This window comes from Moschus berezovskii, chromosome 24 (genome assembly GCF_049115385.1).
Source record: "Moschus berezovskii isolate FMDL1 chromosome 24, NW_MosBer_1.0, whole genome shotgun sequence".
NCBI classification, from domain to species: Eukaryota; Metazoa; Chordata; class Mammalia; order Artiodactyla; family Moschidae; genus Moschus; species Moschus berezovskii.
The window spans coordinates 1,898,573-1,919,983 of record NC_142483.1 but is presented as its reverse complement, the minus strand read 5'-3'; the positions used below and the strand labels follow the sequence as shown (position 1 = coordinate 1,919,983).

General features: G+C 64.0%; 1 protein-coding gene across 7 annotated transcripts in view; it reads left to right on the top strand.

Annotated features, from left to right (window-relative positions):
- LOC129547691 (IQ motif and SEC7 domain-containing protein 1) overlaps positions 1 to 21,411 on the top strand; it is a 142,529-nt gene that overhangs the window by 90,808 nt on the left and 30,310 nt on the right. The gene's annotated exons all lie outside the window — the stretch shown is intronic.

The following is a 21,411-nucleotide window of genomic DNA, read 5'->3' as shown; positions in this document are numbered from 1 at the left end:
CCTTGTGTCTGGGGCAGAGGCCAAGCCGGCTGCAGCTGCAGGACCAGCTGTCTGGAGTCGGTGGCAGCAGTCTGAGGGGGGGGTCCATGATATTCACATCCTACACGTGCCGCCGCCGCACACAGCTGTCCGCCCCGCACTCGTGTGCATTCCTGTCCCACGTCCCCGTATCGCCGGGCAGCACGCTGGGGCTGAGCCTCCTGTGGTCAGCTCACGGCTCCACAGTTTGCTGAGTGCCTGCCGTGTACAGGCCCTGCTCTGGGTCATTGAGCACGGCTCGGAGCCACCGTCCTTGTGGGACCACAGGCCAGTGGACACAGCCGTGAGCACAGCTCAGAGTCATTGTCCTGAGGGGTCTGCCTGTCCGTGAGAACTTGTTCAGTCTCACCCTTCCTGCTGGAATGTCCATGCCACCTTTTCTGCATGTTTCCCTGTCCTGCGTCCCTTCTCACTGGCGGGCCCTCCGCACAGCCAGTCTGAATCTTCCAGCTGCAGGGACGCCCACTGGGGCCCATTTGCAGTCAGAGCTGGTGATAAGCAGCTGCTCCTCGGCCTCTGCTCAGGCCCAGAGCGCGACTCCTCCTTGGGCCTCCACGCAGGTGGGGCCCATTTGCTGCTGAGTGCCTGGGGGGGAGGGTGGGAGAGGGTCAGCTCTGCCCTGGCCTGGGGAGGCTTAGCCAGCTTGCCCCCGACCCAGAGTTCTTCCTGGTGGCCCAGAGGGGACCCAGCAGGCTCCAGAGGCCTTGGGACACCCCCAGTGTGTAACAGGTCCAAGACCACCCATCCTGGAATGGCCGCACACACCCCCAGCCCCCCCAGCCCCGCCCCTGGCCAGCAGCACGCCGGGAATCTGTCCTGAGCGCTCTGTGCTCTGAGCCTCTGCCGCCCTCCCTTTCTACACAGACACAGTGAGGCGGGGGGTCAGGGCCAGCCCAGAGTAAACCTGCGTGTCCTGATGGCGGCCTGCGCAGGCCCTGCTGCCCCGCTGCCGCCGCGGGCCTTCTCTCCAAAGGCGGACTCTGGGCTGGGTGTGCTAATATTTACACAGCTTTGGTTCAGAAACATGGACAGGACTGCCGGCTGCACAGTCAGACGGTGTGAGGCTGGACAAATAGGTCTTTCTCGAGGAGTTTGGACTGGGCCCCGGGAGCTCCGGGTGCGTGTGTGTGCGGGTGTCTCCTGGCCGGGCTCTATGGAACGTGGGATCGCAGTTTGCCTGGCGAATCCGTGAGTCCAGGGCAGCTCAGGGCGTCAGGAAAGAGGGACTCAGGGAGGCCGACAGACTTGACTGCAAACCCCAGCTCAGCTCTGTGACATCACGCAAGTCTCCATACCCCGTGAGCCTCAGTTTCCCTGGCTGTGACAGGACATGGTGCCACTGGTTCACGGAGGGGCCCGAGGCCCTCCCAGTGGGTCTGGGAGCCCTCGCTGGGCTGGCCACCGTGGCCTCTGTCAGACACACGGTCACCCGGGTCAGCACCCGGCTCTTCCCACCACCCGGGACCCGCTGGGTTTTCTTCCTTCCTCTTTTGTAAATTTCCTCTGCATTGTGATGACGTGTGGAAAATCCACCTGGTAATAAGCTCAGAGGCAGGGCGACCGCACAGGGGTCACGGGCTTGGAGGTGGCCCGGATCCCCTGGACTTTGTGTGTGTGTCTGTGCAGAGGTTGTTGAGTGGGATTGGTCATTGGTCCTCAAAAGCAAATGGTAACGAGTTTAAAGGTTGTTACGGCTCTTGAAGAATTAATTGGTCTGGCCTTAGAGTATCTGGCTGTTTCCACTGTGTGAGGGGAAGCTGGTGGTGATTGTGGGGGAGGACGTGACGTGGTGCCTTCCGGCCACCGTGGCTGCACCTGAGTTGAGCGTGGGCCCCCCAAGCCCGGGGCCAGAGCTTGTGCACGGCAATGACCACGTGCCGGGCACGGCCATCCTCCACAACACTCTCCCAGGCCCCGAGGGGGCTTGTTCTCTGGAGAAACGTGTGCAGCCTCGGGGCGGCCACATCGCGCTTCCTGTGTTCCTCTATTCACTCACCAAATCGTTACCGAGACCGCCTCTGCCAGGCCCCAGGCTCGGCATAGGGGAACAGATGACTCGTGTGAAGCCGTGCGGTCCAGCTCCCAGGCCTCCAGGTTGCATGGAACCTGACTCTTCCAGCCGCGTGGCTTTAGGCGCATCGCCTCCCCGGCCTGAACCTTGATTTTCTCATCTGTGAAATGGGGCCCCGGATGCCTTGTGAGGCTTGTGCGGCTCGGCCTGGCAGCAGCCCTCCAGCCCGTCGCCGCGCGCTCCGCTCTGCCTGCTCTCTCGCTGGTGTCTGGGGTGAAGGCTGGTGTCTGGAGTCTGCGCTGGGGCTGAACCACCTGTTTGCCCTCTTTGCTGCCGCTCAGTCGAGTCCGACTCTGTGGCCCCGTGGACTGCAGCCCACCAGGCCCCCCGTCCTTCACTGCCTCCCGGAGTTTGCTCCGATTCACGTCCACTGAGTCAGTGATGCTGTCTGTCTCATCCCGTCGCCTGCTTCTCCTCCTGCCTTCAATCTTTCCCAGCATCAGGGTCTTTTCCAGCTAGTCGGCTCTTCTCATCAGGTGACTGAAGTATTGGAGCTTTAGCATCAGTCTTCCCAGTGAATATTCAGGGTTGATTTCCTTTAGAATTGACTGGTTTGATCTTGTTGCAACCCAAGGGACTCTTGAGAGTCTTTTCCAGCACCGCAGTTTGAAAGTATCAGTTCTTTGGTGCTCATCCTTCTTTATGGTCCAACTCTCACATCCGTACATGACTACTAGAAAAGCCACAGCTTTGACTAGATGGAACTTTGTGGGCAAAGTGATGTCTCTGCGTTTTAATACACTGTCTAGGTTGGTCATAGCTTTTCTTCCAAGGAGCAAGAGTCTTTTAATTTCGTGACTGCAGCCACCGTCTGCAGTGATTTTGGAGCCCCCAAAAATAAAGTCTGTCACTGCTTCCACTTTTCCCCCTTCTGTTCGCCATGAAGTGATGACTCTGCTGCTGCTACTGCTAAGTCACTTCAGTCGTGTCCGACCCTGTGTGACCCCATAGACGGAAGCCCACCAGGCTCCCCCCGTCCCTGGGATTCTCCAAGCAAGAACACTGGAGTGGGTTGCCATTTCCTTCTCCAATGTGTGAAAGTGAAAAGTGAAAGTGAAGTCGCTCAGTCGTGTCCGACCCTTAGCGACCCCATGGACTGCAGCCTACCAGGGTCCTCCATCCATGGGATTTTCTAGGCAATAGTACTGGAGTGGCTTGCCATTGCCTTCTCCGAGTGATGACTCTAATAGCTTTTAATGCCTTCTTCGTACTTCGCTGGAGCTTCTCTGCTCCTTGATGGAAAGGACTGTTCTTTCCATTTTATTTCCTTGGTTTGCAGCTTCCTGACATGGAGATAGCCCATTGTGAACTTCAGGCCCAGGTGTGGAGCCACAGCCAGGGTCCCTTCCCTCCTTGTATAGATGGGGAAGCTATGACGACCTGGTTTTTGCCTCTTTGTCCCAGGGTTGCTGTAATGATAAGAAAAGTGACAGCAACGGTTGCCGTTTGGCGAACTCGGTGAAGGACTTAGTCCTGAAAGCAGCTTTTGAGAAAGAGCGCCTCTGCCACTTTTTCGGTTAGGGGAGGGTTACGTGACTTGCCCAGGTCACCAGCCAGTGAGTCCAGCAGCTGAGATGTGGTCTCCGCCGGCCTGACCCGAGGTCTGTGCTCTTCACAGCCAGGCTGTGCTTCCTCTGGGACTCAGTAATCTTCAACAAAACAAGTCACATCGCAAATGGAACCTTTCGAGTGTTCCCCGCAGCACAGAACAGGAGTCTAGTATCCCCTGCTGTGGGGATTCCCAAGGCATTCCCGAACGTGCCAGCTGGCTGGCAGGCAGATAACAAACTCCGTCTGTCCTCCTGGTGTCTTGCCGGACACCGCAGACCCCAGACACTGCAGCGGGATGCCAGACAGATGAGGCCCCTGCTCTCTACGACTTGCTGCTCTCTGCAGGTAGCACGCTTGCCCCAGGCTAGTCTCGGTGTGGCGTGGGGTCTCAGGGATAAAAGCTGACTGTCCCCTGACGTGTCAAGGGATCAGCGTAAACACAGCTGGCCTCCGGGTGGTGAGGAAGCCCAGGGCCACAGCCTTCGACGTCACTGGGGGACACACGTGCGTGTGGGCTGCTGAGTTCCATCCCGTGGGCGGAGACAAGGGCCAGTAAGAAAACCGGAAACTTTCAAAGAAGCCCCAGCGGCGAGCGTCCTGGTTCGGGTTCCCCGGAGCGGCCCGCGGTCCGGGCAGCGTGGCTGCCGACGTGAGCACTTCCTCCCATTGCCCGTCCCTGTCTCAGGCTGGGAGTCTTGGTGGCGTGAGAACTGGACGCATTTCTCCGCGGGAAACCTTGAAAATGGTGCCTTATCATGTCATAGTCAGAGCTCAGGACGTGTGAGCTACGGCTGCGGTCAGGGCCGTTCTTGACCCTGACTGTTTCAGAGAAGGGGGCCTGCCCGGGCGTCGGGCATCGCGTCCCTTTCTGGACCTGGGCATCCCCCTCTGTGGGTGAAGAGCCGCAGGACCCCGGGGTCGTTTGTTGTGGGAGGCGGCTGGGGCCAGCGGCTAGGAGGCGGACGCTGTGGACGCTCTGTGATCGGGGGCGCATTCCCTCGCCTTGCTGTGCCTCGGTTCCCCCGTTTGTAACAGGTGGGTGACGGGAGGCGCTCCTTACGTGAGTTAGTCTGCACAGAGGGCTTCATCACCTCAGAAACACGGTGGACGGTCGCCTCCAGGTCTTTGCGGAGCCGGGGGCTCCAGGACGCTGTCCCCAGCCGGGAGCAGGTAGCCCTCCTTTTGGCTGCAGGCCGACCAGGGCTGCCCATGCTGCGCGGTGGCGCTGGCGGGGCCCAAGGGCAGCCTGGGTGCGAGGAGGGGCCCAGCTGTGGGCTTTGGCGCGTGTGCGTGTCGCCCTGCTGGCAGCTGAGGGCTGCACCTCCCACGTAGGTGAGACCACGCTGCGTCCAGGGCCTCAGCAGAGCTAGGGAGATGTCGTCCGCGGGATGGGAAGCGGCCCCTCGAGGCTGGGCACACCCCCGCTGGTGCCCAGGGCTTGCGGGCAGGAAGGGGACCCTCACCTGGCTCTGGTGGGTCTGGAATTAACAGAGGTTTGCGCCACGCTTGAAACCAGCTACAGGATAAAAAGGACAGCATCTGACGTGTGGGTGGCCTTTGAACCTTGCACACAGCTGGCCTCTCTGACCCTCCGAGAGCCTCGTGAAGTGGCTGGTGTTCGTCCCATCTTCCAGACGAGGAGGCCGAGGTGAGGAAAATGAAAGTGGCGTGGTCAGGCTTGGAACTGTGAGATCTGGCCTTCTGCTTCGTGTATGTCTCCCTCCCTCCCGGACGTGGCTGGGGGAGACGGGGCTTGAGCTCTCTACAGAGGGGAGCAGGGAGACGCAGGAAGGGGGTGTGGGCGAGGAGCAGACGCGCCACCCGGGGCTCGGCCGCCGCAGCGGGCTCTCCCAGCCGCCGCATGGGGATGCGCTCAGAGTCCACTTTGCGGACATGGCGCCCTCGCAGCTCTGGCCAGTGGCCTTGTGTCCCAAAAGCATGTTTGCCACGCCATGAGGTCACCTGGGGGTGAGCAGTGTCCTCCGGATCCTGGGGCCATAGGAGTGGGGGTGCTGGGGGTGCAGGGCTGGTAGCCTGCAGTCAGGAAAGGCCACCTGATCCCGGCTGCTTATTACCTGGTCTGGCTTCCCTGTGTAGACCCCGGTCAGGCCCGGGACTGTCCCATGCGGACGGGCGGCACGGGGGAGGAAGTGACTGGGAAGTGCTTTTTCCCTGGGCTGTGCGCCCGCCTGGGGCAGGCTCAGCCGCGCAGACCCAGGCTCTCTGTTCCCTCTGGCCCTCAACTTTCTCAGAGTCATAAATTAAATGTGCTGGATCTGTTACTTTTTTTTTCTCCCTCACTCAGTAAAAATAGCCAAACGGCCCAGGAAGTTAGACGACAGGCCTCGATGTGGACAGCAGGTTCCTAGCACTATTTTAAACTCTTCACCATAGAAACCCCCCAAGCGTATGCAAAGGGCGTGATGGCCCCACAGGCGCTTTTTCTTCCTCGCCCCTGGATTAGGCAGATCCCAGATGCCATGCGGATGTTAACTTGAGGGCCTGTCGTGTGGGCGGCCTCGTCTCTGGCTGCGGAGCTGCGTTCCCTGGGCAGGACCCTCCAGCTGCGCCTGGCGGTGGTGGCCCAGCCTAGGGACCCAGAACCCGGCCGGCATCCCCACCTTGGGGCCTGAGTGATGCCCACCCCTCGGGGCAGAGCAGGCCCTCCTGTCAGGCCTCAGACAGGACCGGGGCTCTCTGCTTCCCGTCCCCGCGGGGCCCTGCTTGCCGCCCTGTGCCCCCACCCGCCCCAGACACATGGGCTCCTCCTCTCGCCCGGCCCCTGGATGGCTTGACCCGCGGCCTCCAAGCATGCTCTGTCTGGTGTGGGAGACAGGGCTCCCCCCGGGTGCTGCCTGGGCAGCCTCTGTGCCTTCTGTCTGTGTCTTGTAGCCCCTGCCCTGGCACCTGAGTCCGTCTGCCTCCCCACACTGCCCACCCGAGAGGCGGGGTCAGCCTGGAGCCCCCCCCACACACACACGACCCCCTCTGGGCATGGTGTCTCGGGGCCTCTGGCTCTTGCGCACGTGTTCTTGTCCCTGTCCCCACGTCGGGCACAGGGCTGGGCGCGCCCTGGGCGCCTAACCAAATCCAGCCGGAGAGCCGCCCGGCCAGCGCCCCCTCACCTCCTCAGGTCATGGGGCCCGTGCTCGAATGCCTGTCTCTGAGCAGAGGCTTGCGAGGGCCTCTGGGCGTTGTCGTGTGGCCCTCACGGTGGCCTTGTGAGCTGCACGACACCCCTATCTCGTGGCTGAGAAGCTGAGGCACGGAGGGGCCTAGCCGCCTGCCTCAGGGCACACAGCTCCTGCCGGCCAGGCCAGACGTGCGGGGCTCTGTGCTGCTGTGGGAGGTCGAGGGGCAGCGTCCTGACCCCCCAGGCCCTCGCCGCGGGGGCCCCGGGGGCCGCATGTGGGGGGCCCGTCGCCACGCCGCAGATTCAGGTCCTGGGAGGCAGGCAGGAGGGGGTCAGGGTCAGACAAGGCAGGCGGGCTCCCCATCCCCGCCCCAGGAAGAAGCAGTGGAGACGGGGGCGTCAAGCGCCGTGACTGGGGGCCAGCGGCCAGCGCTCGGTCAGCGCCCTTCCCCCTCCCAGTTACCTCCCCTCGGTGCCTCAGTTTCTCCATCAAGAAAACGGGCAGGCGAGAGGGCCCCTGCCTCGGGAGGGTGTCACCTCCAGCTCTGAGCGCGAGCCCTCGGTGACCGCCAGCCCCCAGAGGATGATGACAGGGTGTCCGCGTGGTCCCGCCCCGGGGGTGTCGGACGGGAGGCAGGTGTATGGGCACCCCGAGCGGGGTGCTCGCCTGTGCTGAGTTCCCAAGCCTGCCCTCCAGGGGGACAGACGTGCGCCTCCCGGGGTCAGCGGGGTCCCGAGGCTTCTTGCGGACGATGCCCCCTCCGCCGTGGGCACCCAGCATCCCGGGAGGGCCGTGGACAGCTCCAGAGGCCAGAGCACGTGGGGGACAGGGCCCTGTGGGGTGGGGGTTGTGGGTGCCGGCCCCCAGGAGTCGCGACCCATGACAAAGATTTAAAGTCGGCAAGGACCTGGAGCATTTGCGGGTTTACAGGGCTTTGTGGTGGTGGGGGGCTGGTCAGGCAGCTTGGGGGCCCCGTCTGGGTGGGACGGCAGGGCTGGGCCGACAGTGTCATGGGCCCCGTGCCGGGTCCCAGCCGACAGGGTGGGCCGCCGGCAGGAGGCCTGCGTGACGGGGCCGCTCTCCGCCCGCCGGCTCTGCCAAAGCCTGTCCCCCCAACCGGTGCCCCCTCCCTGCCCTGTCGGGCGTCCCTGGGGCCCGGCCCGGCCCTGTCTGCTGGGGCCTGCCACAGAGAGCTGCTTTCTTTAAGTCCTTTTTGCGCGTATGGAAATAACTAGAGGCCTCTGTATTTAATTTGGCTCAGCCGGGAGGATTTTTGGCCTTGCGTGTATGTGTGTGTGTGTATTCGGAAAAATCTTTCCAAGTGTGCCCTGGCGTCGGAAGCCCGAGTCCTCCTGATGCAAACAGAACCAGCAAGGGCCGCCCAGGCTTCGCCAGTGGGGGGTGGGGGTCGAGGTTCTTGGCAGAGGACGGGCAAGAAGCAGCAGCCGATGAGACTCACGGACAGGGAGGGGCGATGCCTCTGCACTTGAGACTGGTTGAGGGGAGAGGAGGTCCCAGCGGTCAGGTGAGCCGAGGGCAGGCTGAAAGGATGGGGCTCTGTGAGTGACACCAGGGGTCCCGGCTCCCCGCACGTGCCGAGACTGGTCTTGGCCTGGACACCACGTGTCCCGAATCTCTGGCCTCGACAGAACCTTGCAGGCTGAGCCCTCGCCTCCCGCGTGCAGAGCCAAAACAGCGCCGCGCACTCACCTGGGCGCTTGCAGTTGGCACAGCGGGTCCTCACGCGGTCCCCACGTATCTGCTGGGTGGTTGGTGGCGGGACTGATGTCTGTTGCTTCGAGGAGGCCATGGAGGCCCAGAGCAGGGAGGCCACCTGCCCGGGGTCGCTCAGCCCCCGTCCAGCCTCCCCCCAAGCCTGGGCCACACGCTCCCTGTGGGTGCTTCCTGAGCTGCAGAGCAGCATTCCCCACCCGGAGGGTGTTGCCTGGGAATCTGGGGTCGGATGGACGCTTCTTAGGACTTCCCTCATAGCTCAGTTGGTAAAGAATCTGCCTGCAGTGTGGGAGACCCGGGTTCGATTCCTGGGTTGTGATGATCCCCTGGAGAAGGGAATGGCAACCCACTCAGTATCCTTGCCTGGAGAATCCCACGGACAGAGGAGCCTGGTGGGCTGCAGTCCATGGGGTCACAAAGAGTCGGACACGACTGAGTGACTAAACCACCACTCTCTGCGTGAAACAGAGGAGGGAGAATGTCTGGTGAGTTGAAGCCTGGGGGCCACAACGACCTCGGGATCGTGGTCATCGTCCATGCGATGGCACCACTTCGGGGGCACCCTCAAAACCCAAACTTGTCAGAAGGCGCGGCAGAGCGGAAGGCAGGGCCATGTGGAGCCATGGGAATTCCGGGGTTCTGCCCCAGGGACTTGGTGTTCTAAGTCAGGCTCCCTGAGGACGGCTGGCCCCCGGGCTGCAGGCCTGACTTCTGCTCTCCGAGTTGGTCGCAAGTGCTGGTCCTTGGCAAGCCCGTGAAGCAGACGCGACCGGCAGGAGGGTGGCGTAAGGCCCAGAGCCCATGGGTGTGGTCGGGCTGCAGGGAGCCGTGGGGACTGTGACCAGCGGAGAGGGAGCCCCTGTGGGCGTGGCTATCTCCACGCGGGAATGTGCACCCACGGGGCCTGATCCTCGGGGGCCCGTCTGGAGCTGTGTGCTGAGACCCCTTGGGGACCCCCGTCCCCCGGAGAGCTCTGCCTTCTCATCAGCCCATGAGGAGACGCCGGGTGGGCGCAAGGCCTCTGGAGCCGACGCCAGGGTCCCAGATGGCTGGGCCTCACCCTCGCCTCAGTCCCGGCCCAGATGGTGCTGGGGAGGATAAAGGCCTTTCTCACAGCCCGTCTCCCTGCTTCGCTGCAGGGCTGGCATCAGAGACCTGGTTCTCCCGGGCTGCAGGCCTGGCCCCCGGCCTGCTGCTCGGCCCCCTGGCTTGTGGGGTGAGAGCCCCAGGCCGAGTAGGGGCCCCCGGGACTGATGGTGACGCCGCGTGCACAGCACTGAGCCAGCGGAGGCCCTGGCCAGGCTCGACGGCTGGCTGTGTGCTCCAGCCCCCACCCAGCACCCCGGGCTCCCCTGCCAGCTGGCGTCCGGCCCGCCTGAATGCGCACGTTTGCCGCCTTGGAAGGAGTCAGTTCCCACCTCCCGTCGGGGCCCCCTTTGGTGCCAGCCCGCAGGCTTCCCAGGGCCGGGCAGAGGGGGGCCCTGGGGAGCCACACCAGGGTGTCCCCGCGGTGACTTTGTGACTTGAAGCCTGGAGTGCCATGTTCTGGGTGCAGAGCACACGTCTGTTCCTCCGAGAAATGTGCCAGGCCCGCAGACGTTTGGGGTGGGGGGGGGGCAAGCACAGACGCGGGCCAGAGCAGCGGGTCCCATGCTGGCCGTGCCTGCCAGCTGGGACCTGGATAAGCCTGTCTGCCCACCAGGCCCTGTGCCCCTGCTTGCTGTGAACAGACAGGCAGGGAACCTGGCTGTGGGCAAGGGCGGCGAGGTGACCTGGGTGCCGTGCCAGGGGCGGGGTTGCCGCCCAAGGATCCTAGAGGGCGGACATTCGGGGTCCCAGGACCTGCCCCAAGACGGGGGGTGGGAGTGTCCCGGGCCAGCTCTGGACCCCCACCGGCCTGTGGGCCTCATCCTTCGCATCTCAGGGTGCGCTGAGCAGACAGATGGGTCCGTCGAGCCCCTGGTCACAGGCAGCATCGCTCGCGTAGTGTGGCCGTTCACGCATGCTTCGAGGGCTCTCTGAGCTCCCCGAGCCCTGGCCCCAGCCGCGGGGGCCTGAGCAAGGGGTGTGCACCCTTCCCCCCCGCCACTGGAGCCGGCGTTCCGAGGCGGAGACATGGCAGAGCAGGCCTTCAGGCTCCCAGCCCATAGTGCAGAGCTGGGGCGGCAGTGGAGGCACGGGCAGACGTTGCGGTAGCTGCAGGACCCCCTTCCCCACCCCTCCTGCCAGGGTGACCCTCACGCCCATGCAGGCCACGCTCCGAGCCCCGGCATGCTGGACCCGACTGCAGCCTCTCGGGGCTGACCGCTGACCCTCCGGCCGTCCGGGCTATTTTGATGGGAGTGACTCAACGCGGAACCGCAGGGAGGTCCGGCCCAGCTCCAGCAGGCGGGCAGACAGACGTTCTTTATGTTCGGAGCAAGGCCCGTGCCAGAGACACCGGAGCCGCCCCCTCCCCACGGGCCGGAAGGGTGACTTGGAAACAGGCTGGCAGGCCAGGGCGAGGGCCTGGTGGCCCAGCGGACGCATGTTCCTTCCCTCTGGCCATGCGCTGGAGAGAACAGGCCTGTCTGAGGAAGGGCACGGCCCCGGCCCCCTGGAGGGGTTCCCAGCTGTCTGCAGGGCTCCTTGCCCTGGCTCCCTGTCCCTTGATCCATGCCCTGTGGTGGCAAAGCTGAGGCTCGGGCAGGGGGCCGGACCCCCCACGCAGTCTCTCACCGGCTCATGTTGGGACTCCGTAGGGTGGTGACTGCCCTGCAGGCCCCTGGGACCCAGGGCAGCACCCCACATCCCATGGTGCAGGCATCCCAACATTGCACTTCTCCTGGTGGGCTCGTGGCCCGTCTCGCCAGCAACAGCTGACAAACGGGGAGATGCTGGATGCTGGTGCAGGGAGCAGGGCTCTAAAAATAGCTTTCCGCTCAGAGGAGTCCATTGTTCCGAGTCCTGTATTTTTATACGTGTACAAAAACCGCTCCTGGATGCCTCTGTGCCCATAATTAGCGCCGGTGTCGCGGCCCAGGAGGCAAAGCAGGGCTGGACCTCATCCCCAGCAGGACAGGCCTCGGGGCAGCGGGGGTCACAGCCGGAGTCCTCGCCCTGGAGGTGATTGGGCAGTCAGGCCAGTGAGCTGTGCCGGCGTGGCACAGAAGGCGGTGGCTGGACGGCTGGGGGGCCTTCCACGTCCCCTTCCCCGCCCTCCTCCCAACCCCACGCCCCCTCCTTCCCCGATCTCACCAGCCAGCGTCCGCCTCCCACCAGCAGCCCCCATTCTTGGCCTTCCCAGTTACTCAGTGGCCTCTGCCCCCCCCAGCCCCCCAGGGTGTCTTCCAGGACCCAAGGACAGGCATCGGCATCTCCCTGCTCTGGCCTGTCACTGGCCCACAGTCCAGCCGCTTGTTCCTTCCCCTGTCACAGGCCTCTTGTCGCTGAGGGTTGCTGCAAGGAAGGATGGAGGTGCTTTTCCAGAACACCACTGCTGTCCCCCCCGACCACCACCCCAGCTGAACCCGGGACCCTTCCCGGCCTTGTCCCGGTGCTGGGGTCCAGCGCCCCCTCCCTGTCGAGCCTTGCGGGGTCCTGAACCCTTGGGTTCCTGCAGCCCCAGGCGTGGCCCACCAGCCTTGTACCCACGGTGGACCCCGCCTCCGCTGCTCAACCTTGAGAAATGGGGGTCCTGAGCGGAGAAGAGCCCTCCGTCACCGCCCGGGGTCCCTCACGGGGTCCGGACAGCGGGCGCCTGCCTTCCAGGGAGCTTCCCGCCTCGGGCGCTGGGGCCTGGGCTCTGCTCACCAGCCTGCGTGCCCGGTGTGTCTCCATTACTGTTCCTGATGCCAGCTATGACGCAGCAGCCCCCGTGTCTCCTGGCCTGACCTGGCTGTGTCACAGAGCTGGCTTCAGTGAACGTTTGTGGGCCGGAGTGGCCAGCTCAAGGGAGAGGGGCTGTCGGGGGGCTCCTGGGGAGGTTGGATCCCCTGGCGGCTCCCGGGTTTCGTGTCTACATCATGGCCCCTGTGCAGCCCGCCGCCCGTGTCTGTGGTTTGGTGAGTAACACTTTCCAGGTCCTGAGAAAATCTCTAGAGAGGACAGCACTGGCGAGCCGCTTCAGTCACTCTCCTCTTTAAACGCTTTGTCTGTTTACCGCTTTCGGCCATCCCGCTTGCGGTGCCTGGCTTCCGTAGTGGTGGCGTTCCTTGCAGATCACGGGCTGTTGCAGCAGGACCCTGGCCAGGCCCATGTTTGGAGGCCGCGCACTCGCCGTGCGCACAGCCCTGGGGCAGTGAGGACCATTCGCTGGTGTGAAACCGGGCTCAGGCCGGGGGGCGGCACCTCCAGGGGACTTGGACCATGGCTGAGGCTCTGCACCCTCGGCATCGGCGAAGCAGTCCCGGCCCTGGTGCCCGTGGGACAGGCAGGTGGGTGTCCACCCAGGGCTGGCGGCTACCACTCCGCTCAGTGGTGGATGGCGCCCGGGAATGTGTTCTCTGCTCATTTCATTGAAGAGAAGCCAGAAATCGGGATGAATGAACATTCCTGGTACCTAGTTCTGACGTACGGAAGAAGGGGAAGACGGTGATCACCGCTCTGTGTAGACCCAACAGGGACACGTGGGCAGGACTCAGGAGGGCGGGCATCCAGAGGCGGGTCTCGGGGCGGCGGGCGGGGAGGGGGCTGGCCGGCCTCTCCTCCCGGGCCTCGGTTCCCTCTGCATCCGACGGGAGGTGCCTGGCTGGGTCGTTGGGATTCCAGACGGCCCACAGGTCACGACTGGCCAGGACTCTAGAAGTCCAGTTTCTGGGGCCACAGTGCTGGCTGACCCTTTGAATTCCGGGGAGCTCCTGACTCAGGCAGGAATCAGCTGCCAAATCTCCTGGGAGAGTCTGGGGACCTGCCCGGGTTGGGGGCCACGTGTCCGAGACCCTCTGCAGGCACCTCGAGTCTGCCCACCAGGCACCATGATGGAGGGGTGGCAGTGCCAGGCCAGAGGGTCCCTGTCCTTCTAGAGCCCGAACTTTAGGGTGGGGAGGCAGAAGAGCTTCTGGCTTGCCTTTAAAAGCCCTGTTTCTAGACAATTCTGAGTTGTGTTTGCGTGGGTTTTATGCACAGAGATTGTAAGTTCTGGTGGGTTCTCTCTGTGGCTCCGAAACCCCACCATCCCCTGGCCCAGGGCCGAGACTGTCTCCCGGAAGTCAGGGCCTGCCCAGCCTGGATCCCGCTGCACAGACCTGGGGTCCGTGTGGTAGACAGCGCAGCCCTCGGGCGTCTGGGCCCTTCTAACACCGCTCGGAGCGGCTAGGAGTGGCGTGCCTCTGGGTGCCAGATGCGGCTGTGGTGCCCAGACCTCGTGGCACAGACCTTCCTGCAGAGGTGCAGCCGGGAGGGTGGCAGGGGGCTGGGCCTCCCTGAGACTCGGGTGGCCTTTGAGCAGAGAGCTGGAGGAGGCGAGGGGCAAGCCAAGTGGCCATCTGGGAAGACCCCAGCAGAGCAGAAGCACATGCAAAGGCCCTGTGGTGGGAGCACATCAGGGTGTGGGGGGCCGTCCTGCAGAGCCTTCCGGGTCACCGGGAGGACTTGGCCCTGAGCCCCAGGGCAGCAAGCGGACGAGGGACCCGGTCCAAGCTGTGTCTCGACAGGTCCCAGCTGCTGAATGGGGAAGGCGGGGGTGTGGTGGACGGGCCCGGAACCCAGCCACTAGACGGGGCTGCGCGGGCCGGGCCAGCCCCAACATGGGGAGGGCACCGAGCGGTCCAGTGCTGGCTCTCTCAAGGGTGGCAGAGCCTGCTCTGCTGACGGATAACACATGGAATGTGAGCGAGATGGTTACCAAGAGCAGCCCAAGAGGGACTGGAGCAGCTGGAAGGATGGAGTCGCTGTAGGCCGAGACGGGCTGGCTGGCGGGAGTGGGGGGCCCGTGTTCCAGGGTCCACCGGGCAGCAGAGAGGGTGTGCCCGGGCCCAGACACGGGTTCTTTCGGCTCCTCTGTGATCGCTGTGTATCCCCATTAAAGCTGACTGGGGACCTGGGTGAAAGCAGACCCTCCTGACCCCACCAAGCCCTTAGGGCGGCCTCGACTGTCCAGAAGGCTCGTCCCCTCCCTCAGTCTTGAGACAGTGCTCCACGCTGGCTGAGGATAAATCACATGGTGTTCACGGGACTGCTTGGATGGCTGCTGCTGCAGCCTCCCCCAGTTCCTCAGCAGTGCCTGGAGGCCCTGAGCGCTCACCGGAGACCCTCACTGCCTCTGCGTCCACCCATCCTGAGGTCCTTCTACCTGACCTGCCCACCAGTGAAGGCGCCCAGCATCTCCCTGAGAATAGGAGGTCCACAGTTCCTCCCCCCCCAGGAGGGCCAGGGCTCAGTGTCCCCTGGGGCCCATCAGTCCCTTCGGTGGTCAGCCAGGCGTCCATCCTAAGGACCACTTACCAGCTGCGGTCCCGGCTGTGATGCTCCAGGCCTCCCTGGAGGCGGGTGTGGATGGCCGGTGCAGGAGCAGCCTCCCGGGTCCCCGGGAAAGCCTGCTCCGCCCCTCCTTGCTGGTACACCAGCTCGGTGTCCTTTAATACGCTCGCCTCTCCCTTCAGATCCAGCCCTCTGCGTCCTTGCCCGCTGGTGCTCGGGGCCAGGCCAGCCCTCGGGGAGGAGGGCTGCCTCCAGGCCCGGGCACGTCTCACAGAGTCGAAGCCTGAGAGGGTGACCTGCACTTGAATCCTGCTGTGGTCCGAGCTCTGCAACCTTGGACACACCCCGAACCCCGAGTCTCCCTTCTCCCATCAGCAGAGGGCAGAGGAGCCAGGCCTTCTCGATGGGGTCACGGCAGGGATTATACACGTAGATTTAGCTTGCACCGTGGCACGCAGGGTGACTGTATGTGAGCAGGACCCACCACAAGCCAGCTGGGTCCCTGAAGACTGGTTCTCCAGACCCTGTGGGAATGCTTGCGCTCCCCGAGGCAGCCCCCCATGCCACCAGGCGCTGAGCTGCTGACACTCTGCCTCCGGAAGCCACGCTACCTTCACTCCGTCTCTGCTCCTGTGGCCCCTCGATGAGGGGCACGGCCACCAGTCCCTTCAGACGCTGCCCTGGTCTGTCTGCGTCTGTCACCCAGAACCTAGTGCAGAGCAGTACTCGTCTCCTTCCCGGCCTGAGCGATAGACCTCTGCTAATATGACCACAGAGTCTTAGGAGCCCCAGCGGGGCATTGGGAGGGAAGGCTTGTGAAGGCTGCTGTTGACTCTGGCTTGAAATTCCCTTTCTGGGAATCAGAAATCCTGAACAGAGCGTGGCAGAGGCGTGAGGGAGCGCGTGTGTCTGGGAGCCTGTGTTGCTCGGGCCTGGGCACTCTGCTGGGAGTCTGGAGGTGCCTCTGGCGTGGACGTCTGACCACAGGCAGGCCTGCAGATGGCTCTCCCTCTGCGTGGGGCTGGCCCACTCAGAAGACAGTGGCTTTTCCAGGTGATGTGACCACCGCTGGTGCCACGCACCCCAGGCTGGCTTATGTCATGACCACACATGACCCCGGGATGCCGGACCCTGGACCCCAGCCCAGCCCCCAGGGGCACACTCTTCCTTTCTGCTGCCAGGTGGCAGGTGCACCCGACGGGGATCCGGCCCCCTGAACCCGTGACCCGGTGACTCAGCTCCACCACCCCATGCTCCTCGTCTGCGGGAGGGACAGTGGCCCAGCGTGCCCTGGTCCCGGGGTGGCGGTTGGGCTGCTCACCCACATACCCCGAGGGTCTACAGGGAGAGTCGTGTGTGTGTGAGTGAGCGGCTGCACGAGCACAGGGGTGTGACCGTGGGCTCTGGTCCCACTTGTGAGCCGCGTGTGCTCAGGGCGGGCCAGCCTCTCTGTGCCTGTGAGGTGTGTGGCGGTCGCAGGGACTAAATGAGCTGCCTGTGCAAGCTCACGGCAGCCCTGACTCTGTAAACACCGTTATTTCTGTCATCGGCATCATCGGTGTTGGGGGTGAGCAGCGGGTCCCTGCTTCTGCCCACAGCCTCCTCGGACTGGCGTTTTTCTTAAGAAAAGTCATTCATGACCTCACAGGCCATAATTAGAGACATCCGTGTGGCCGTGGGCCCCCTGCCTGACTCACTCACCAGCTGGCGTGGGGATGTGGCATCTCAGCCTTGGAGCTGTGGCCCCCTTGGAGCTGGACCGCCAATCCCCGCCCCACGCCCGGCAGCCCCTTCAGGAGCGTTTACAGCTCCGGCCATGGGTGGTGTCCGCAGAAGGAGGCCCGTCCAGCAGGCAGGGTGGGTGACCCTGGCCTGGGGACTAGCCCATCTGCCCCTCCCACCTCTCACTGCTGGGACCTGCAGGCGGCGCCCTCTCAGTCAGAGAATTGGAGACCACACTTAGAAAGCGCTTTTCACGAGCCGAGGGCTTTGATGGCTGTCTCCGTATCTGACAGGTGTCTGTCTGCCCTGCTGCGGCTTGCACACCTCCAGGGACAGGCAGTTCAGCCACACGAGAGCATCCTTTCTCGAGCCGGGCAATGCAGGTCTCAGTTCCGTCCCCTGGAGCCATCCGCCCTGTCCTCTGCCCGTGAGCCTGGCAGAGGCTTGACCGCCAGCCTCAGATCGTCTCTGGCCACGCGCTCCAGCCTGGTGGGAGGCGGCCCCGCACTGTGGTCAGTGTGGCCACATGCCCCCAGCCACTGTCCGTCATGCTGCGGGAGGTGGTGCTCGCAGGCCGGCAGGAGTGAGTCAGAGACGGATCAGTGCTGTCTGCCAGGCTCGTGGGAGAAGGTGGGGGCGACCGCCCCAGCCTTCGGAACCCACCTGGAGCTCTGGACAGTCTTCCCCTGTGAGCCAATACCTGCGGTGGATAGCAGGGCCGGGGCTGTCGGCTTCTCACTCCACATCACTGACTGGCTTCGCAGCCTGTGTTAAACTCCCGTCAGTCGGAGAGTCGGAAAGGTCCCCCCACTCTCTCACAAGAACTTCCATCAGGCCCGACCTTCCCCCCTCTTAACGTTGTTTCCATTATATTGATGTATAATTTATGTAAATCAGTCTCTTGTTGACAGGCATTTAGATTATTTCCAAGTTTTTACAATCAGATACAACACAGCAGTGGAATTCCTTGCACGCACCTCTGCGTATTGGCCTTTCTTCCTTCCTGAGAATCTCTGGGAAAGGGAGGCCAGATCAGGAGCGTCTGCCCAGAGCACTGGCCACACCCCTGACTCTCACGGAACGTCCCGGGAACTCTGAACAGTCGGGGACCACCCGTCCCTCGATCTGCACATGGCCCAAGCTCTGTGCGTGCTCTCAGATCCCCGTGTGCAGCTGAGGGCTGACTCTGGACTGTCCAATCCTGGCTGACGGACAGAAGCTTCCCCAAGAGAGGCAGGGTTCCTGGATGATGGGAGGTGGAGCTCCCGCTGGGCGAGTGCCGTGGTGGGGAAGAGGTGATCGGGGCTGCTGGGGGCTGGGCCAGCGGCCTGTGTCCCTGGGGCAGGCCGCCCTGGGCGCCTGGAGCTGAGGGCTGGCCAGGACAGAGGGGCCTGAGTCATTGCCTCTGTGGATTCAGCTCCAGCATCTGCAGGGTTGCAGTTCGATGACCACGTCTAGCTGGTGCCCTGAAACGTTGAGGCCAGCGTGCTTGTCAGCGCCCGGGGTTCCCCCGTAAACGTGTGTGTGCTTGCCAGGGCTCTGGCGCGGATTCAGGAGACTGCCTTGGGGTCTAGCGTGTTTAGCTCCTCTTCAGGACCAGGAGGGAGTGCTGTTCTCTGGCTCCGGACGGTGTGTGCTCTGCTTGCTCCTGTCCAGTTGTTCGCTGGAGGACAGTGTGTTGTGCTGGTTGCAGCGGTGTGGCCTGGCTACTGCTCACCAGGACGGTTTGAGGATTTGATTTTCGGGGTATACAGAGGCTGCCACATCACACACCTCAAGTGGATGCTGTTCACATGGAGTCGGCGGGATTTGGGGACAAATAGAGGGCATGGGTGCCACGGAGTGGGCGTAGGGGAGGGACTGGCTAGTGACTCCGCTCAGGACTCTGGCCCAGCCTCCGCGAGGTGACGGGGACCATCGCGGGTTAGGTGTGGGGCAGGCGGGGTGTGCATTGGGGTGGCGCAGGTCGGAAGCCCCACTGCGGGGCTGGTGGGCCTCACCGACCCTCTTGGTCTGGGGCACGTGTCGGCACTCGGGGAGCACAGCCAGCAAAGCAGTCAAGTGCCCTGTGCCCTCAGAACCTGGGCATCGATGTGGGAGGCAGGCGGCACAGGGAAAGCCCGGGGACACGTTCACGGCGGGTCGAGGCTATGAAAGCACTGAGTAAGGGGTTAGGAGCGCTGTTGGGGGGGCAGGCGCGGTTTTCATCCGGTCATTGGTGGGGGCCTCCTCGGAAGGTGCCACTGAGCAAAGACCCCAGGGAGGTGAAGGCGTGGAGCGGGCTGAGATGTAAGACGTGGGAACAGCTTTCCAGGCGCGGGAACAGTCACTGCAAAGGCCCCGAGGCAGGGGAGTGCCTGACGCCTTTGAGAAGAGCAGAATGTCCCTGCAGGCCAGACCCCAGTGAGGCTGGAACAAGGGAGGGGGGCCATGGCAAGGTCAGGCCTGGAGGTGCTCAGTGTGACGGGCGGGGGGCACTTGGTGTGCCCCCGCCTTTGTTGGGATTGGTCTGGCTGCTGTGGGAGGAGGAGAGGCAGGGGACTGGGTGAGAGTCCGGGAACCCGCCCTGGCGGCCTGAATGTGCTGAGAGGCGGGCGGGTGGGTGTGTCTGGGAGGTCGGGCTCACAGGTGCCTGCCACACATCCGTTTGGCCGTGACAGAGGCCTGGCCCTCTCCGCCGAGCACCTTCTGGAACCCGCTGGCCTGAGATGGTCAGGAGCTGGGTCACGGACCGAGCAGGAACCCTGGGCTGGCCCAGCCCAGGAAAGGCTCCCTGCATCCGTGGCAGATCGGAGCGCCCCTCCCACAGGGGCTCCAGCCTTGTCCAGCGGGGGCTCCGCCTGCATGTCGCACCAGTGAGCCCAGCCGGATGGGAGGCCCATGCCCTTCACAGGGTCCAGGGGCAGCCGCCTGCCCCGCCCTCCTCAGCGCCCTCTGCCCCAAACGGGCCACAGGAGGTGGGAGGAAAGCTCAAGTGCGTGCAGGCTGGGGACAGGGCTGAGTCCCTTGCCCCATGAGGATGGACACCCTTCTTTGCCTGGGGGGGTGTCAGTGCGGGGGGAGAGTCCCAGCCCCTGCCTGGCATCTGAGCAGCACCTGCCTGTGGCTTCTGCAGCCTCGGGGCTCAGGGACTATTTAAAATCCTGGTGAGCTGAGCCCTGGCTGCTTCGCTGCGAGGACACGATTGCATTTGTTGTCTCCCTCTTCTCCGGAGACAGTGGCCCTGATGGAAGGGTGTCCAGTGGGGGCGCGTGTGGAGCGGGTCCTGGGATCTCGGGGAGGGGGCAGGCGGAGTCTCCCATCAGCCATGTGGGGCCCCCCCACAACCTTCTGCCCCCGCCCCTCCTGCCATCCAGGGCACACCCAGCCCCGCCCCACACGGGCCCACGAGGCCCCCAGGAAGCTTCTGCCTGTGACTGACGGCCAGCAGGGGTGCTGGGCCTGCGGCCAGGCCTTGGGCAAGTGGGAGCCCCTGACTCATGGCCACATTGTGCGCTGGCACCTGGGGCTCTTCCCTAGGAGAGGACCCTCATCACCCTCCACTGCTGGGCTGCAGGCTTTGCCGTAGGAAACCCACTGAGCGTCCTTGTGGGCCAGAGCGGAAGGCCGGCGCTATTATTAGACAGCCGGCCGGACAGCACGTGCTGGCTTGGCAGTGGGAGGGAGAGGCGCCCCGGGCATGCGTGCCTGTGGCTGGGCTGCGCTGGCCCCTCCTCTGGGAGGCAGCCAATGGCCTCATGTTCCACACTGGGCAGCGGGGCCCGGCCCAGGGCCTGGGACCCCCGGGGACCATGGCGGGCAGAGCTGGGGGCATGGGCCAGGCACAGGCTACTGATTGCATTGCTGTTAAGACGGGACCCTGGGGAAGGACCACCCGCAACCCGTGGGGCTCCGTGCCCTTCTCTCCCCTGGGTCGCTTCCCGAGGGACCGCCACGCCGGCCCCAGGGATGCTAGTATGCCCTGAGGGGCGGGAGTGGCCGCACCGCTGGAGAGGCTGCCAGAAGGTCCCAGAGCTTGGTTGCACGTTCGTCGCTGTCTCTGGGCTCACATCTGGGGTCGCAAGTGTGGGGTGAGTAACCACCCCCTCTGTGCCCTCACCGGGCACTTGGAAAGTTGAGGGGTACGCACAGGCCCGGGGACCAGGGCAGCGGGGTGGCGGGAGCCCCCCATCCTGGGCTCTAATCCCGACTCACCCACGCTCTACCTGTGCGACCTCGGGCAGAGCCGGCACCATGCGGGCGTCAGTCTGCTCTCCCAGAGATGGAGTGAGGAATCGGTCCTCGCAGGCTGGCTTTAAGAGTTCGAGAAGACGCTCCATGTTCGCCTCCAGGCCCGTGGTCACCAGCAGCACAGATGGGGCGGGCGGCTTCAGCACTTTCTTCCCCGTGGTTCACGAGCGCGGGGCTGAGAGCTGGGTGCAGGGCAGCCCTGTGTGTGTGTCCTAATCTTGGATCAGGCCCCCGTGACCTCGTTTTACCTCCATCACGTCCTCAAAGCTTATCTCCAGATACACGCTCTAAGCAGTTAGGGCTTGGAGCTTGCAGATGTGGGTGGGGAGGGACAAGCTCAGCCCATAACAGATGCCCCCGGGCACCCAGCGAGGAGTCACTCTGTTCATTGTTGGTCAAAAAGGAAAAAAAGGACTTAATCCTGGCAGTGGGAGCGCAGAAGCAAGGGGGTGGGACCCACGGGCCGTCAGTGGGCCTGTCAGGCACAGCCTGCTCCATGGGGGCCTGTCGTGGGGGTTGGTGGAAGGGGAG